The 19,109-nt window shown below is 30.7% G+C and overlaps 2 protein-coding genes across 5 annotated transcripts in view; one reads left to right on the plus strand and one right to left on the minus strand.

Moving 5' to 3' along the window:
* LOC127653188 (mitochondrial import inner membrane translocase subunit tim16) overlaps nt 1-19,109 on the minus strand; it is a 173,255-nt gene that overhangs the window by 42,296 nt on the left and 111,850 nt on the right. The window lies entirely within an intron of this gene.
* LOC127653193 (vasorin-like) overlaps nt 13,353-19,109 on the plus strand; it is a 33,741-nt gene continuing 27,984 nt past the window's right edge. The window contains exon 1 of one of the 2 annotated variants that reach the window (XM_052139783.1): nt 13,353-13,666. The gene's annotated coding sequence lies outside the window, so the exon portion shown is untranslated. The remainder of the gene's footprint in view (nt 13,667-19,109) is intronic. The other variant, XM_052139782.1, reaches the window with a different exon arrangement.

A 19,109-nucleotide genomic window follows, 5' to 3' on the forward strand; every position in this document is an offset into this window, starting at 1 on the left:
CATACAGAACATACAGAACATACATGCATACAGAACATACATGCATACAGAACATACAGAACATACATGCATACAGAACATACAGAACATACATGCATACAGAACATACATGCATACAGAACATACAGAACATACAGAACATACATGCATACAGAACATACATGCATACAGAACAAACAGAACATACATGTATATTGCAAATATTATCATTGCTACGTTTAGATGAAGATATCAAACACTGCAATTGAACATATGAATATTGTTTTATAAGTACAGTTATAAGTGTGTGTGTGTGTGTGTGGTGGTGGTGGTGGTGGTGGTGGTGGGGGGGTTCCACTACACAGCAGGCAGGCATTTAAGAAATACATATTCAGCAATTTGCTGCAGCATGTGTGTCTTAATGGTTTTTGTATCTTAGTTTCATTTGTTTGTTTTCTGGGCTCTGAATGGATATCTTTCTTGTTTCCATGTTTAACGGGCACAACTGGCATTATAAAACCACTGGCAGCAGCTCTGGAAATAAACAAATCACAGCTTGAGAGAAAATAATAAAGAGAGTTTCTCCACAACAGATTTGTCACACAATTGCTCTGTGTCTTTATCTGTCTCTCTTTGTCTTCTGTGTTTCTCTATCAGCTCTGCTTATCAGTGTCATGTGTGATATTGGAAATCAGTGTGTGTGTGTGTGTGTGTGTGTCTTCCATCGTACCGAAATAGTATTAATCTGAAGTTTTCTGTTTGACTTTTCTCAACATATTAAAACTTTGATTATGTTTATGTAATCAAAGAGTAGGTTTGATCTTCATCTAAGTTACAATAATAAACAAACACAATCTGTTTTACTGTAACTAATATAACACACAAATTATAGTCATGAGTTGGCAAACCTGGCATCCGATTAATGACGAGATTGGAGGTGTGGGTTAGAGCTACTTTAACTTATAAAAAACACTTTGCATAACTCTAGAAAGGATTTCTAAGTTATCTTGAAGAGCTTTGATATTCATCTGTCCACACTTAGACAAATTACCTATGAATAGATGATTTAGTACTATAGCTACTCTCACTAGAAGTGGCCGTCCAGCAAATTTGACTCAATTGGCACACCGCAGAAATGCTCAGTGAGGAAAAAATGACAGATAAAGACTTGAAGAAATCATCGGAACGGGTAAACATCTCTGTTCATGAGTCTACTATACCAAAAACATTAAACAGGAATGGTGTTCATGGCAGGACACCATGAAGGAACCCGCTGCTCATTGTGTTCTTCTATACTTGTGACTTATGATGTAAACGAGATCACATTTTATGACCAATTAATGCAGAAACCAGCTAATTCCAAAGGGTTCACATACTTTTTCTCGCCTCTGTACTTTCATTCAATTCCACACGAAAAAGTATGGTAAAGTACACTAATTATAAATTAGGCGAATATTGTGTTCGAGAGGACAGCATGAAAGGATGTGCTCAACGTTGCCCCCTATAGGTGACAGACAATAAATACAGTGACATAAGGGGGAAGTGTGCAGACAACCCATCAATATACTGAAAGATAAAACTGCCTGTGAGATTCCTGATCGTTCCCATGGGAAACTGTCTGTTTAAAACTCTTACAGCCCATGTGTATGTGTACTCCTCTACACCGACTGTGGGAACCCTTCGTAGGGGACATCATTTCACATGTGACATGTCCCAGTCCAAAACCGTCAGACATTGATTTTACGGTGTTGATTTAGTGGGGTCAGGTTACAGGGTCAGGGTCTATCATCAGGGCCCTCTGCCTCTGTTTAAATGACTTATTCTTTACCCATTAGCACTTAGCAAACTTTCTTGAAGTGTGCTATCTTTTTACCTCTCTGTTTGAACTCTATTTATCATTTCTACACATATACAACACTGAGAAATAGAATGGCCAACAATGATCTGTGTAGACATTGTAGAATCTGAACCAGGTGGAAACTTCATTATCAGAGTCAGTTCTATAAATACGGTCAAACTGTGTCTCCGTGTGTGTGTGTGTGTGTGTGTGTGTGTGTGTGTGTGTGTGTGTGTGTGTGAGTGTGTTTGGCATCAGGACTTGAACACCTGGTAGGCCCAGTGGACACATTGTCTGTGCTGAATTTGAGGGCAAAACGGTGGAAATCATTAAACATACACAAACACACTCAGTAAATATAGCAGAAAAGATTAAAGCACTTTCTACATTGACTGAGTTAGTTTAAGCGTGATCTTGAAAATATGAAGTCAATTCTACATTCAAACGTAAACATTTGGGTTCTATCTTATAAGTAAATATTATTTATGATTGTTTGTTATTTGTACAATGTCATGTATTAATCCTAAAGTAGAAAACCTTGTCAGATTTATTTGCTAATTTGAGTAAATTTCACTGGTACATAAAATAAGTACATTTGACATAACTTTTCGAAGCTGGTGTTTCTAGCATGCTTCACTTTTTGCAAATTAACAAACATTTTTACTTAATATTCTTTACTTTATTTAACTTTCTTTACTTCACTTTTTTTACTTCACTGTACTTAAAAAAAGGTCTATGCATTCGCTACTCTCATGATTGTTTATTAAATATTTTTGCTAATTTCATGATTAATTTAGCTATTAATTAGAGTAAAGTACTCTCAGCTCCATTGTACTACACTGAACAAAATGACCAGTAAGATTTACTTAATTTAATTTCCCAAGTTTTTTGCACTGTTTTTCATGGTATAAAATGAAGAAAAATCTACTTTTAATAAGATATAGATCTAATTCACAGACATGAACACTTGTTGCACAAAACACCATCACAGTTAAATTTGAGTAGAAAATGAACTTCAGACTGCACAAAACAAGTATTTACCAAACGTAACAACAAAATTAACAGTAAAGAAATTTAAGTGAATACATTTAAGTGAATAAAGTTAGGTGATAAGTAAAAGTAAAGATAAGTGAATAAAGTTAATTAATAAAGTTAAGTAAAAGTAAGATAAGTAAATAAAGTTAGGTGATAAGTAAAAAAAAGATAAGCAAAAGTAAAGATAAGTGAATAAAGTTAAGTGAATAAAGTTAATTAATAAAGATAAGTGAATAAAGTTAAGTAAAATTAAAGATAAGTAAATAAAGTTAGGTGATAAGTAAAAAAAAGATAAGCAAAAGTAAAGATAAGTGAATAAAGTTAAGTGAATAAAGTTAGGTGATAAGTAAAAGTAAAGATAAGTGAATAAAGTTAAGTGAATAAAGTTAGGTGATAAGTAAAAGTAAAGATAAGTGAATAAAGTTAAGTAAATAAAGTTAGGTGATAAGTAAAAAAAAGATAAGCAAAAGTAAAGATAAGTGAATAAAGTTAGGTGATAAGTAAAAAAAGATAAGCAAAAGTAAAGATAAGTGAATAAAGTTAAGTGAATAAAGTTAATTAATAAAGATAAGTGAATAAAGTTAAGTAAAATTAAAGATAAGTAAATAAAGTTAGGTGATAAGTAAAAAAAGATAAGCAAAAGTAAAGATAAGTGAATAAAGTTAAGTGAATAAAGTTAATTAATAAAGATAAGTGAATAAAGTTAAGTAAAATTAAAGATAAGTAAATAAAGTTAGGTGATAAGTAAAAAAAGATAAGCAAAAGTAAAGATAAGTGAATAAAGTTAAGTGAATAAAGTTAGGTGATAAGTAAAAAAAGATAAGCAAAAGTAAAGATAAGTGAATAAAGTTAGGTGATAAGTAAAAGTAAAGATAAGTGAATAAAGTTAAGTGAATAAAGTTAGGTGATAAGTAAAAGTAAAGATAAGTGAATAAAGTTAAGTGAATAAAGTTAGGTGATAAGTAAAAGTAAAGATAAGTGAATAAAGTTAAGTGAATAAAGTTAAGTGAATAAAGTTAGGTGATAAGTAAAAGTAAAGATAAGTGAATAAAGTTAAGTGAATAAAGTTAGGTGATAAGTAAAAGTAAAGATAAGTGAATAAAGTTAAGTGAATAAAGTTAGGTGATAAGTAAAAGTAAAGATAAGTGAATAAAGTTAAGTGAATAAAGTTAAGTAAATAAAGTTAGGTGATAAGTAAAAAAAAGATAAGCAAAAGTAAAGATAAGTGAATAAAGTTAGGTGATAAGTAAAAGTAAAGATAAGTGAATAAAGTGAAGTGAATAAAGTTAAGTAAATAAAGTTAGGTGATAAGTAAAAAAAGATAAGCAAAAGTAAAGATAAGTGAATAAAGTTAAGTGAATAAAGTTAGGTGATAAGTAAAAGTAAAGATAAGTGAATAAAGTGAAGTGAATAAAGTTAAGTAAATAAAGTTAGGTGATAAGTAAAAAAAGATAAGTAAAAGTAAATATAAGTAAATAAAGTTAAGTGAATAAAGTTAAGTAAATAAAGTTAGGTGATAAGTAAAAGTAAAGATACGTAAATAAAGGTGATAAGTAAAAAAAGATAAGCAAAAGTAAAGATAAGTGAATAAAGTTAAGTGAAGAAAATAAATAAAGTTAAGTGAATAAAGTTAAGCGAAGAAAGTAAATAAAGTTAAGTGAAGAAAGTTAAGTGAATAAAGTTAAGTGAATAAAGTTAAGTGAAGAAAGTTAAGCGAAGAAAGTAAATAAAGTTAAGTGAAGAAAGTGAAGAAAGTTAAGTGAATAAAGTTAAGTGAATAAAGTTAAGTGAATAAAGTTAAGCGAAGAAAGTAAATAAAGTTAAGTGAAGAAAGTTAAGTGAATAAAGTTAAGTGAAGAAAGTTAAGCGAAGAAAGTAAAGAAAGTTAAGTGAAGAAAGTGAAGAAAGTTAAGTGAATAAAGTTAAGTGAATAAAGTTAAGCGAAGAAAGTAAATAAAGTTAAGTGAAGAAAGTTAAGAGAATAAAGTTAAGTGAATAAAGTTAAGTGAAGAAAGTTAAGCGAAGAAAGTAAAGAAAGTTAAGTGAAGAAAGTGAAGAAAGTTAAGTGAATAAAGTTAAGTGAATAAAGTTAAGTGAAGAAAGTAAATAAAGTTAAGTGAAGAAAGTTAAGTAAATAAAGTGAAGAAAGTAAATAAAGTTAAGTGAAGAAAGTGAAGAAAGTTAAGTGAATAAAGTTAAGTGAATAAAGTTAAGTGAATAAAGTTAAGCGAAGAAAGTAAATAAAGTTAAGTGAAGAAAGTTAAGTGAATAAAGTTAAGTAAAAGTAAGATAAGTAAATAAAGTTAGGTGATAAGTAAAAAAAAAGATAAGCAAAAGTAAAGATAAGTGAATAAAGTTAGGTGATAAGTAAAAAAAGATAAGCAAAAGTAAAGATAAGTGAATAAAGTTAAGTGAATAAAGTTAGGTGATAAGTAAAAGTAAAGATAAGTGAATAAAGTGAAGTGAATAAAGTTAAGTAAATAAAGTTAGGTGATAAGTAAAAAAAGATAAGTAAAAGTAAAGATAAGTAAATAAAGTTAAGTGAATAAAGTTAAGTAAATAAAGTTAGGTGATAAGTAAAAGTAAAGATACGTAAATAAAGGTGATAAGTAAAAAAAGATAAGCAAAAGTAAAGATAAGTGAATAAAGTTAAGTGAAGAAAATAAATAAAGTTAAGTGAATAAAGTTAAGCGAAGAAAGTAAATAAAGTTAAGTGAAGAAAGTTAAGTGAATAAAGTTAAGTGAAGAAAGTTAAGCGAAGAAAGTAAATAAAGTTAAGTGAAGAAAGTGAAGAAAGTTAAGTGAATAAAGTTAAGTGAATAAAGTTAAGTAAATAAAGTTAAGCGAAGAAAGTAAATAAAGTTAAGTGAAGAAAGTTAAGTGAATAAAGTTAAGTGAATAAAGTTAAGTGAAGAAAGTTAAGCGAAGAAAGTAAAGAAAGTTAAGTGAAGCAAGTGAAGAAAGTTAAGTGAATAAAGTTAAGTGAATAAAGTTAAGTGAAGAAAGTAAATAAAGTTAAGTGAAGAAAGTTAAGTAAATAAAGTGAAGAAAGTAAATAAAGTTAAGTGAAGAAAGTGAAGAAAGTTAAGTGAATAAAGTTAAGTGAATAAAGTTAAGCGAAGAAAGTAAATAAAGTTAAGTGAAGAAAGTTAAGTGAATAAAGTTAAGTGAAGAAAGTTAAGCGAAGAAAGTAAATAAAGTTAAGTGAAGAAAGTGAAGAAAGTTAAGTTAATAAAGTTAAGTGAAGAAAGTTAAGTGAATAAAGTTAAGTGAATAAAGTTAAGTGAAGAAAGTTAAGCGAAGAAAGTAAATAAAGTTAAGTGAAGAAAGTCAAGTGAATAAAGTTAAGTGAAGAAAGTTAAGCGAAGAAAGTAAATAAAGTTAAGTGAATAAAGTTAAGCGAAGAAAGTAAATAAAGTTAAGTGAAGAAAGTCAAGTGAATAAAGTTAAGTGAATAAAGTTAAGTGAAGAAAGTAAATAAAGTTAAGTGAATAAAGTTAAGTGAAGAAAGTAAATAAAGTTAAGTGAAGAAAGTGAATAAAGTTAAGTGAAGAAACTGAATAAAGTTAAGTGAAGAAAGTTAAGTGAAGAAAGTGAATAAAGTTAAGTGAATAAAGTTAAGTGAAGAAAGTGAATAAAGTTAAGTGAAGAAAGTGAATAAAGTTAAGTGAATAAAGTTAAGTGAAGAAAGTGAATAAAGTTAAGTGAATAATGTTAAGTGAAGAAAGTTAAGTGAAGAAAGTGAATAAAGTAAGTGAATAAAGTTAAGTGAAGAAAGTGAATAAAGATAAGTGAATAAAGTTAAGTGAATAAAGTAAGTGAATAAAGTTAAGTGAAGAAAGTTAAGTGAAGAAAGTGAATAAAGTAAGTGAATAAAGTTAAGTGAAGAAAGTTAAGTGAAGAAAGTGAATAAAGTTAAGTGAATAAAGTTAAGTGAAGAAAGTGAATAAAGTGAATAAAGTTAAGTGAAGAAAGTTAAGTGAAGAAAGTGAATAAAGTAAGTGAATAAAGTTAAGTGAAGAAAGTGAATAAAGTTAAGTGAATAAAGTTAAGTGAATAAAGTTAAGTGAATAAAGTGAATAAAGTTAAGTGAATAAAGTTAAGTGAAGAAAGTGAATAAAGTTAAGTGAATAAAGTTAAGTGAATAAAGTGAATAAAGTTAAGTGAAGAAAGTTAAGTGAAGAAAGTGAATAAAGTTAAGTGAAGAAAGTGAATAAAGTTAAGTGAATAAAGTTAAGTGAATAAAGTGAATAAAGTTAAGTGAAGAAAGTTAAGTGAATAAAGTTAAGTGAAGAAAGTGAATAAAGATAAGTGAATAAAGTTAAGTGAATAAAGTAAGTGAATAAAGTGAATAAAGTTAAGTGAATAAAGTTAAGTGAATAAAGTTAAGTGAAGAAAGTTAAGTGAAGAAAGTGAATAAAGTAAGTGAATAAAGTTAAGTGAAGAAAGTTAAGTGAAGAAAATGAATTAAGTTAAGTGAAGAAAGTTAAGTGAAGAAAGTGAATAAAGTGAATAAAGTTAAGTGAAGAAAGTGAATAAAGTTAAGTGAAGAAAGTGAATAAAGTTAAGTGAATAAAGTTAAGTGAAGAAAGTGAATAAAGTGAATAAAGTTAAGTGAAGAAAGTTAAGTGAAGAAAGTGAATAAAGTAAGTGAATAAAGTTAAGTGAAGAAAGTGAATAAAGTTAAGTGAATAAAGTTAAGTGAATAAAGTTAAGTGAATAAAGTGAATAAAGTTAAGTGAATAAAGTTAAGTGAAGAAAGTGAATAAAGTTAAGTGAATAAAGTTAAGTGAATAAAGTGAATAAAGTTAAGTGAAGAAAGTTAAGTGAAGAAAGTGAATAAAGTTAAGTGAAGAAAGTTAAGTGAAGAAAGTGAATAAAGTTAAGTGAATAAAGTTAAGTGAAGAAAGTTAAGTGAATAAAGTGAATAAAGTTAAGTGAAGAAAGTTAAGTGAATAAAGTTAAGTGAAGAAAGTGAATAAAGTTAAGTGAATAAAGTTAAGTGAATAAAGTGAATAAAGTTAAGTGAAGAAAGTGAATAAAGTTAAGTGAAGAAAGTTAAGTGAAGAAAGTTAAGTGAATAAAGTTAAGTGAAGAAAGTGAATAAAGTGAATAAAGTTAAGTGAAGAAAGTTAAGTGAAGAAAGTGAATAAAGTAAGTGAATAAAGTTAAGTGAAGAAAGTGAATAAAGTAAGTGAATAAAGTTAAGTGAAGAAAGTTAAGTGAATAAAGTGAATAAAGTTAAGTGAATAAAGTGAATAAAGTTAAGTGAATAAAGTTAAGTGAAGAAAGTGAATAAAGTTAAGTGAATAAAGTTAAGCGAAGAAAGTAAATAAAGTTAAGTGAAGAAAGTTAAGTGAATAAAGTTAAGTGAAGAAAGTTAAGCGAAGAAAGTAAATAAAGTTAAGTGAAGAAAGTGAAGAAAGTTAAGTGAATAAAGTTAAGTGAATAAAGTTAAGTGAAGAAAGTGAATAAAGTGAATAAAGTTAAGTGAATAAAGTTAAGTGAATAAAGTTAAGTGAATAAAGTGAATAAAGTTAAGTGAATAAAGTTAAGTGAAGAAAGTGAATAAAGTTAAGTGAATAAAGTTAAGTGAATAAAGTGAATAAAGTTAAGTGAAGAAAGTTAAGTGAAGAACGTTAAGTGAAGAACGTTAAGTGAAGAAAGTGAATAAAGTTAAGTGAAGAAAGTTAAGTGAAGAAAGTGAATAAAGTTAAGTGAATAAAGTTAAGTGAAGAAAGTGAATAAAGTTAAGTGAAGAAAGTTAAGTGAAGAAAGTTAAGTGAAGAAAGTAAATAAAGTTAAGTGAAGAAAGTTAAGTGAATAAAGTTAAGTGAATAAAGTTAAGTGAAGAAAGTGAATAAAGTTAAGTGAAGAAAGTTAAGTGAAGAAAGTTAAGTGAAGAAAGTGAATAAAGTTAAGTGAATAAAGTTAAGTGAAGAAAGTGAATAAAGTTAAGTGAATAAAGTTAAGTGAAGAAAGTTAAGTGAAGAAAGTGAATAAAGTTAAGTGAAGAAAGTGAATAAAGTTAAGTGAATAAAGTTAAGTGAAGAAAGTGAATAAAGTTAAGTGAATAAAGTTAAGTGAAGAAAGTTAAGTGAATAAAGTTAAGTGAAGAAAGTTAAGTGAAGAAAGTTAAGTGAATAAAGTTAAGTGAATAAAGTTAAGTGAAGAAAGTGAATAAAGTTAAGTGAAGAAAGTGAATAAAGTTAAGTGAATAAAGTTAAGTGAATAAAGTTAAGTGAAGAAAGTGAATAAAGTTAAGTGAATAAAGTTAAGTGAAGAAAGTTAAGTGAAGAAAGTGAATAAAGTTAAGTGAAGAAAGTGAATAAAGTTAAGTGAATAAAGTTAAGTGAAGAAAGTGAATAAAGTTAAGTGAAGAAAGTTAAGTGAAGAAAGTTAAGTGAAGAAAGTTAAGTGAAGAAAGTTAAGTGAAGAAAGTGAATAAAGTTAAGTGAATAAAGTTAAGTGAAGAAAGTTAAGTGAAGAAAGTTAAGTGAAGAAAGTGAATAAAGTTAAGTGAAGAAAGTGAATAAAGTTAAGTGAATAAAGTTAAGTGAAGAAAGTGAATAAAGTTAAGTGAATAAAGTTAAGTGAAGAAAGTTAAGTGAAGAAAGTTAAGTGAAGAAAGTGAATAAAGTTAAGTGAATAAAGTTAAGTGAAGAAAGTGAATAAAGTTAAGTGAATAAAGTTAAGTGAAGAAAGTTAAGTGAAGAAAGTGAATAAAGTTAAGTGAAGAAAGTGAATAAAGTTAAGTGAAGAAAGTTAAGTGAAGAAAGTGAATAAAGTTAAGTGAATAAAGTTAAGTGAAGAAAGTTAAGTGAATAAAGTAAGTGAATAAAGTTAAGTGAATAAAGTTAAGTGAATAAAGTTAAGTGAATAAAGTTAAGTGAAGAAAGTTAAGTGAAGAAAGTGAATAAAGTTAAGTGAAGAAAGTGAATAAAGTTAAGTGAATAAAGTTAAGTGAAGAAAGTGAATAAAGTTAAGTGAAGAAAGTGAATAAAGTTAAGTGAATAAAGTTAAGTGAAGAAAGTTAAGTGAATAAAGTTAAGTGAAGAAAGTTAAGTGAAGAAAGTTAAGTGAATAAAGTTAAGTGAAGAAAGTGAATAAAGTTAAGTGAAGAAAGTGAATAAAGTTAAGTGAATAAAGTTAAGTGAATAAAGTTAAGTGAAGAAAGTGAATAAAGTTAAGTGAATAAAGTTAAGTGAAGAAAGTTAAGTGAAGAAAGTGAATAAAGTTAAGTGAAGAAAGTGAATAAAGTTAAGTGAATAAAGTTAAGTGAAGAAAGTGAATAAAGTTAAGTGAAGAAAGTTAAGTGAAGAAAGTTAAGTGAAGAAAGTTAAGTGAAGAAAGTGAATAAAGTTAAGTGAATAAAGTTAAGTGAAGAAAGTTAAGTGAAGAAAGTTAAGTGAAGAAAGTGAATAAAGTTAAGTGAAGAAAGTGAATGAAAGTTAAGTGAAGAAAGTTAAGTGAAGAAAGTGAATAAAGTTAAGTGAAGAAAGTTAAGTGAAGAAAGTGAATAAAGTTAAGTGAAGAAAGTGAATAAAGTTAAGTGAAGAAAGTGAATAAAGTTAAGTGAATAAAGTTAAGTGAAGAAAGTGAATAAAGTTAAGTGAAGAAAGTGAAGAAAGTTAAGTGAATAAAGTTAAGTGAAGAAAGTTAAGTGAATAAAGTTAAGTGAAGAAAGTTAAGTGAAGAAAGTTAAGTGAATAAAGTTAAGTGAAGAAAGTGAATAAAGTTAAGTGAAGAAAGTTAAGTGAAGAAAGTGAATAAAGTTAAGTGAATAAAGTTAAGTGAAGAAAGTTAAGTGAATAAAGTAAGTGAATAAAATTAAGTGAATAAAGTTAAGTGAATAAAGTTAAGTGAATAAAGTTAAGTGAATAAAGTTAAGTGAAGAAAGTTAAGTGAAGAAAGTGAATAAAGTTAAGTGAAGAAAGTGAATAAAGTTAAGTGAATAAAGTTAAGTGAAGAAAGTGAATAAAGTTAAGTGAATAAAGTTAAGTGAATAAAGTTAAGTGAAGAAAGTTATGTAAATATTTACATAACTTTATAAAAATATTTTATTTTACACTACGTGCACTTGTATGTATTCTTACAGTGCAAGAAAGTACAGACTAATAGTGTTAACATGTACTTAATATGAGTTAGGACAAAGTAATTATATAGTACATGACTGTGGAGTAGTGTGAAGAACGTAAAGAAAGTACAAGCGAGTAAAAAAGAAAGAAAGAAAGAAAGGATCGTGAGAAATAACATGATAATATAGAGAAGATAATATGAAAATTAGAAATGAACAGAGAAAAGAAAAGGAGATCCCACACACACCTGATCAGCTGACAGAGACGTGAAACCACAACAGAAGAGAATCGCCACTAAACTGTTGGGAAGCCATCACTGGTTACTGGCCCACATCTGCTGTTCACACAAGCACTGGCGTTCCTTCTTTTTCCATTTTGCTTCCACTCACAAACCAGCACCAAAATGCCATTAAACTCTGATGAAGTTAGTTCATTTATCAGTCAACAAACTTCCTTTTAGGCAGGATTACATAACACTACTTCTAAAATCTGAACAGAATCTAAAAATAATAGGAATTACACACATAACGGCTTTATAAATGTTACAGACAAAAACTGGACATCACACACTCTACGACGAAGGACGAACATCACAAACTCACGAGGAAACACACAGTCCCGTTCAAAGAGACACGACAGATGTAAACAAACATGCATGATGGAGAACCCCTGTAAAACTTTATTTTAGGCAGACACACAGAGAGCGTGAGCTGATGCCAACCACAGACAGGTGTTGGGATACAAAGATGGTGATGGCTGTGGACTTCAACACACACACACACACACACACACACACACACACACACACACACACACACACACACACACACACACACACACACACACACACACACACACACACACACACACACTTTAGATTTATTTTGAGTGAACATGTACAGTTCAGCTGCGGCATCGTCTTTGAGCTAAACACACATATAATTGTTTACATGTTGCTGCCGTTCAATGTAATGCATCACAGATGTGCAGTCTGCATCTGTGCATTCTGTATGTGTGCGTTCAACACATATAAAGGCAAAACAGGGGCTATTCACATGCTTAAGCGTCACAGGGTGTATCTCTGTTTCACTGATGTCTGCATTCAAGACAATGGTATCTATAGTAACTGTTTCCCAGCGGGACGCATTTAGTCCAGTTTTGCGTCATTTAGTGGGTTAACACCACACGACTACAGGTGCAATTCCTCAGGCTAATCCATGCAGACGGATCACAGAGGAACACTGAATGATATAATAGTACTGAATGGTGGATGACATCACAACACTATTTGCATGATCCTTCCGTGCTGTTTTGTTCCTGTTTTGGCTCATCACACTATTTCCTTCTGAGTGTTTTTGTTAATATCTCCGAGGCCAAATATAAGTTCACTAACAAGAAATACAGTAAAAATAAGGGAGAAACAAAAATAGATTTAATGAATAAAAATAGTAAAAACTAAAATGTTGTTTCGTTCACTGTAAAGCTACTTTGAAGACATGCGTGTTGTAAAAATAATAACAGAACAAAAATATTTGCCAATATTTTCCATAAATATTTAAGACAATAGGTGAATGCAATTCAAAGTGTTTTACATAGAAATGATAAAGAAACAGAAAAATAAAGAAACAGATCTCGTTACATACTAACAAGAAATATACTAAAAATAAGAAAAATGGAAATAAAAATTTGATTTAAAAATATATTCTATTGAATAACAATAATAAACACTAAATTCAAATTTTACTAGCAGCTACTAAAACTTCTACTACTACTAATAGTACTATATTTATTTTCCATTTTAACGTTTTAATATATACATTTGTTTGCATTTAATAATAAATAATATGCATTAAATAATAAATAATATGCATTAAATAATAAATAATATGCATTAAATAATAAATAATATACATTAAATAATAAATAATATGCATTAAATAATAAATAATATGCATTAAATAATAAATAATATACATTAAATAATAAATAATATGCATTATTTATTTTTTAAATACTCAAAGCCTTTATATAATTTTTATTAAACATTTTCACGTATGCTTAAAAAGCACAAACACTTTCTAACATGCATTTCAAATAAATATATTTGATTATTTATTGAAATTAAAAAAAATACATCATAATAATTCGCTATTTTTATATAATTTACTATTTATATAATAATAATAATCATTTACGAATGTAATATACATGTTTAACATTTGAGTTATTTTTAAAATACTAATAGCTAATAATTTTTCTTTAGTTAAACTTCTTATGCCCCAAACAGCACACATATGTAAATTAAAAGTAAGCAAAATAAATAAATAAATTAATTAATAAAAGCACAAATGTCAGTGTACCAGTCTGGCGAGTTCCCACTGGCAGCGCTTCCCTTGTGCTGCGCGCGCAGTGTGCAGACGGTGGCCACGCGCGCTCCCGCCGCTCCTCCCCGTCTGAACTTATAGCGCTCGGCGCTCGCCGATCCACAAAACACAGCATCGGAGCAGCGGACAAGTTGAAGTTTCGTTCCGCGGACACTTGGCGCGCGCGCCTTTACGCGGACACTTCCCAAAGGGACTTTCTATCGAAACCATAACAGCTTTCCTCGCGCGTATGAGAAGTGTAGTTGTTATAAAGTTGGGAGAGAAACCCGAGGACTTGGATAAGTAAACGCAGGACTGACGGAACGCATTCGGGACTCTCGCGGTGCGTTATTACCGCTGATGCGCTCGAGCTGGTGAGTGATACGTGAAAAGCGTGAAACAGGCGAGAATGAATATGTGTGTGTGTGTGTGTGTGTGTGTGTGTAGAGTGCATTACTGTACATTTCCCAACCCAAATCCACTTTAAACTTCTCAGGGAAGCTTATGCACAGCAAAACTACCCATATGAATTATATCAAGTCATCTTTGCACTATGCATTTATTCATTTACCAGAAGGAACACTAACACACATGCAACTCAAACAGGACTCAACAAAAAGTGTTGCAACAAAATCTCAAAGCTGGCCAATAATTGTATAAACATTGCATTGGTTAAATAGCTGGACAGGGGTCAGTTAGAAGTATAGAGGATGGATGGAGAGCTTCAAATGTGAAACAGTCTAACGGTGCATGCTTTTGCACACCTTTAACTTGTGCATATTACCAGCTCCAAACACCCAGAATAGTCCCAGATCTAACTTTAGTACATATATATCGTTACACATAAACATGGTTTTTAAATGGTATATAATCTTTGTGGAATAAATGAAAAGCTTTGCACGACCAACACAAACTGGAAATGAACTGGTAACTTGACCACAGCTGGACAATAACATCTCATAGCAGCTTATTTTGGTGCAGTTTGGCTTGATTTAAGGAGTGCGTCCCACATCAAACTCTGGCAGTCTTATGGTTCGACAAACAAATGTCTATAAACAGGTTTAATTTGGTCTGCCCGACAGGAGTTCAAAGGTACTGCCGGTGACTCAAAGACCAATCTGTTTAGTCACACGAGGCATAAAGAAGATTAAATGTTATAACTTCGGCTTTTATTTCACGTTTCACATTCTTATGCAGTGCCACGTCTAAAATTAGCCCAAGAAGAAGGAAGTATTAAAAACGTCTTGGCGTAGTCATAGAAATGTCAGAAAATACACAATGTGTAATGTACCGAATATAGAACAGAGGGAAACATTAAAACAAAGGTTCAATGCATGAAGAACAGACATGAATATGTGCTGCATACATCTCTTTATTACCAAACAGGTGCACACATGATTAACTATGAGTCTGACCAGCATCACAAACAGACAAAACACTGTGTTGGACTTCTTCAAACCAAAAAGCGACCAGATATTCACATGCAACAGGTCTTAGTTTGAATGCATGTCCGAACGTCTGATTTCGAGATTTGAAGATCTTTGCATTTAAAGCCTGAAGTAGACGTAACGGATGTGTCTGTTCTGCATATTTATCTCTCATATCTATTGCGGTGTTTAGCAAAGCTGATATGTAAAACAGCTGCCTTGTGACTAGTGTCATTTAAACATCTGATAAGCATCTTTGGCTGCCTGAAAACAGGCACAAAATGTTGTTTAATCCAGTTTAAATAGGGATGCGTATGACTTTCTGTCTTCTGCTGAACACAAATAGAGAGTTTTAGAAGAATATCTCAAATCTGTAGGTCCATAAAATGCAAGTGAATGGTGTCGAGAACTTTGAAGCTCCAAAAAGCACATAAAGGCAGCATAAAAGTACATTTACATTTATGTATGTGGCAGATGCTTTTATCCAAAGTGACTTACAGTGCACTTATTACAGGGACAATCCCCCCCGGAGCAACCTGGAGTTAAGTGCATTGCTCAAGGACACAATAGTGGTGGCTGTGGGGATCGAACCAGCAACCTTCTGATTACCAGTTATGTGCTTTAGCCCACTACGCCACCACCACTCAAGTAATCCATACGACTCAAGCGCTCCAAGTCTTCAGAAGCGATATGAAAGGTGTGGTTGAGAAACAGATCAATATTTATTTACTTTAAAATTTTCCAGTAGGCGTTGATATGCACAAAGAATGCGAATCGAACTCTTAGGAGAGACGCGTGATTGGGAGGGCTGTTTAAAAGTCGAGATTTACAGTAAAAAATGACTTAAATATGAATCTGGATATCAACCACACCTATCATGACGCTTCTGAACACTTGGATTTAACCACTGGAGTCTTATGGATTTCTTTCATGCTGACTTTATGTGCTTTTTGGAGCTTCAAAGTTTCGAAACATGGATCATTTGCATTGTACGGACCTACAGAGCTGAGAAACTCTTCTAAAAATCTTTGTGTTCTGCTGAAGAAAGAAAGTCACACATATCTGGGATGGCATGAGTGTGAGTAAATGATGAGAGAATTTACCACATTTTTGGGTGTACTGTCCCTTTAAATGTCATATAAATCAGCCCAGAATAGGGGAGATAGTGTAGACATTGAAAAGACCAAACGGAAGGTGAGAGAACACTGTGCAATGGGATATGAGGTAAACACAGGATATGAGAAAAGATGAAACTGGAGGGGAAAGCAAATATTCCTCCATCCGAGAGACTTCATTAAAGAGATTTGAGGCAGACGCTTGGAGGCACCAAATACGTATGCCTTTCTAAATCTAAAGAATGTCCGTAAATAAGACTCAAGACTTATTATGTCTTCAAAACACTTGGAATATAGTGCAAAATGTAAAAGTGTGACGACGCCATCATTAGCGTTTGTTAAGGGTAATGGCTGGATTTGCCGTGTTGTAGCAGTAATACATTTCATTTAACCTGAAATGATCCTCTCATTATCCAATCTGTAGAACAATAAGCTCTTGTTTCATGAGGAACATTTGATATCGCTGCTAGATTTTGTGTCTAGCGTTTGAAGGAGACAAGACAAGCCCGGCGTGCCAGCTTCCCTCACACTGTCAAAATAACATCCCCATGGTATTTCCCCCCATTTGGTCCAAACACTCTCACTCAGTGCAGAACAGAACCAAACACACAGATCTGCCAAGAAAAACAGGGGCATCGTAAAAGCTTTTTTGAGTCTGTACTGCAGTTTTACTCTCCATGACCATTATTAAAAATGACTCTGAGGTTTTTGAATGAGCCAAATCGTTTGATTTCTTAAGGCCAAAGTATACTTCTGTTGCCTGCGTTACTTATCGACTGTGCAGTCCTCGTTTGTGCGCATCGTCGGCGCATGCACCTGCTGTTGACGGCACTTAAAGAGTATAATAATGCAGTCGTAGTCGTAGCGTATACTTTGGCAACGCGATTGACTGGCGCAATCCGATACGGAACACAGAAAAACGAAGTATACCCGGCCATTACGAATTCGCTAATTCGTCCTACCTATTAAAACTGATAATGCTAATTATTAAAAACGATTATTAATAAAAATAATTATGTTTTCGTATGAGGCAACTCGTAGGATTTCGCCATCTTGTACTAAATAATAAAAACGATAACAATTATTATAAAAAATTATAAAAAATAATTACGATTATAATAATATAATATAATATAATCGTATGCTTTTGTACGAGCAAACTAGTACTATTTCGCCATCTCGTACTAATAATTAAAAATGATTAAAATTATTATTAAATTATTTTTATTAATAATTATTAATAAAGATTACCAGGTTTAGAAATAAATTTAGGAAAAATTGTAATAACAAGTATAAGTATTAAATATGATTACGAGGTTCTAGTACGAGCCAACTCATATGATTTTTGCCTCTTATGCTAATTATTAAAAACTATTTTGATTATTAATAAAAAAATTATTACAAATGATTATGAGGTTTAGAGATTAATTTAGGAAAAATTTTAATAACATTGCCTGTCGTTCGTAAATTTTTCTCAAAGGGAGTAAAAGTCCCATGTAAACTCGTATGAGTTCGCCATCTCGTACTAATAATTACAAAACAATTACAATTATTATTAAAAATGATTAAAAACGATTACGAGGTTTTTGTACAAGCTAACTAGTATGATATGGTATGATTTCGGCCTCTTATACAAATTATTAAAAACAATTACGATAATTAATACAAATGATTCTAAACGATTATGAGGTTTAAATATACATTTAAGAACATTTTAAAACATCGTTAGTCAGTTCGTACATTTTCTCAAAGGGAGTAAAAGTTTATTATGTTGTACGAGCAAACTAGTACGACTTAACGATTTTGGCATCTCGCACTAATAATTAAAATTATAATAATTATTATTAAAAATTTTTTTTATTAATAAGTATTAAAGACGATTACGAGGTTCTAGTACGAGCCAACTTGATGATTTTTGCTTCTTATACTAATTATTAAAAACTATTTTGATTATTAATACAAATTATTACAAATGATTACGAGGTTTAGAGATTAATTTAGGAAATATTTTAATAAAATTGCCTGTTGTTTGTAAATTTTTCACAAAGGGAGTAAAAGTCCCAAAAGTTTGTTTTTGTACGAGCAAACTAGTACTATTTCGCCATCTCGCACTAATAATTAAAAATTACTACAATTATTATTAAAACAATTTTTATTAATAATTATTAAAAAAGATTACCAGGTTTAGAAATACATTTAGGAAAAATTGTAATAACTTGTTTATCATTCGTAATTTTTCTCAAAGGGAGTAAAAGTTTATGTTTTTGTACGAGCAAACTAGTACGACTTTTAGCGATTTTGGCATCTCGCACTAATAATTAAAATTATAATAATTATTATTAAAAACTATTTTTATTAATAAGTATTAAAGACGATTACGAGGTTCTAGTATGAGCCAACTTGATGATTTTTGCCTCTTATACTAATTATTAAAAACTATTTAGATTGCTAATAAAAATTATTACAAATGATTACGAGGTTTAGAGATTAATTTAGAATGTTTAAATTTTAATAACACTGTTGTTCGTAAATTTTGTAAAAGTTGCATGTTTTTGTACGAGCAAACTAGTACAATTTTGCCATCTCTTACTAATAATGAAATCAATTACAATTGTTATTAAAACAATTCTGCATGAATAATTATTAATCTCTGAGGGAGTATAAATCGTATGCTTTTGTATGAGCCAACTCGTATGATTTCGTCATCTCGTACTTTTATTATGAGACCAGGTTGGACTTAATTCCTTGGAACACAAAAGGAGATGTTAGGCAGTATGTTTGCCTCAGTCACATCCCACTCATCCCCAGTCTGGAACAACTGAACTGGCACAAACATTTGAACATTGCCACTTACACAACAAGTCTTTAACAGTGGGGTTGAATTGGCACTGGGCACAATTTGATGAATGTTCCCAAGCTCTTGTTTCCAAATGAGTGGATTTGCAGCGTCTTGCTGTTTTTGGTACTCTTTTACACCAATTAGCCAGCATCTCTGCAAGCCTGTCCTTCACAACAGCGAGATTAAGAGGTTAGAAGTCAGTGTAAGTGGAGCCAGGGGCGGGGGTTGACAGGGTGGAGGGGCGAAGAGAGAGAATGGAGAGACAGGGTTAGTCAAACAGCGGGTGGCTTAAGGGATTTGACGGGTAGAAACAGCAACACATAAGAAAGAATGCGTGAGCGTGCAAAGGAAAGTCGCAAAAGACCATCAGAACGGGTCCAAACGAACCCAATCAGTGATGACAGAACTATTCCTTCAAAACGTTTTTTGAACAGGA

The sequence above is a fragment of the Xyrauchen texanus genome, chromosome 12 (assembly GCF_025860055.1).
Source record: "Xyrauchen texanus isolate HMW12.3.18 chromosome 12, RBS_HiC_50CHRs, whole genome shotgun sequence".
Taxonomy (NCBI): Eukaryota; Metazoa; Chordata; class Actinopteri; order Cypriniformes; family Catostomidae; genus Xyrauchen; species Xyrauchen texanus.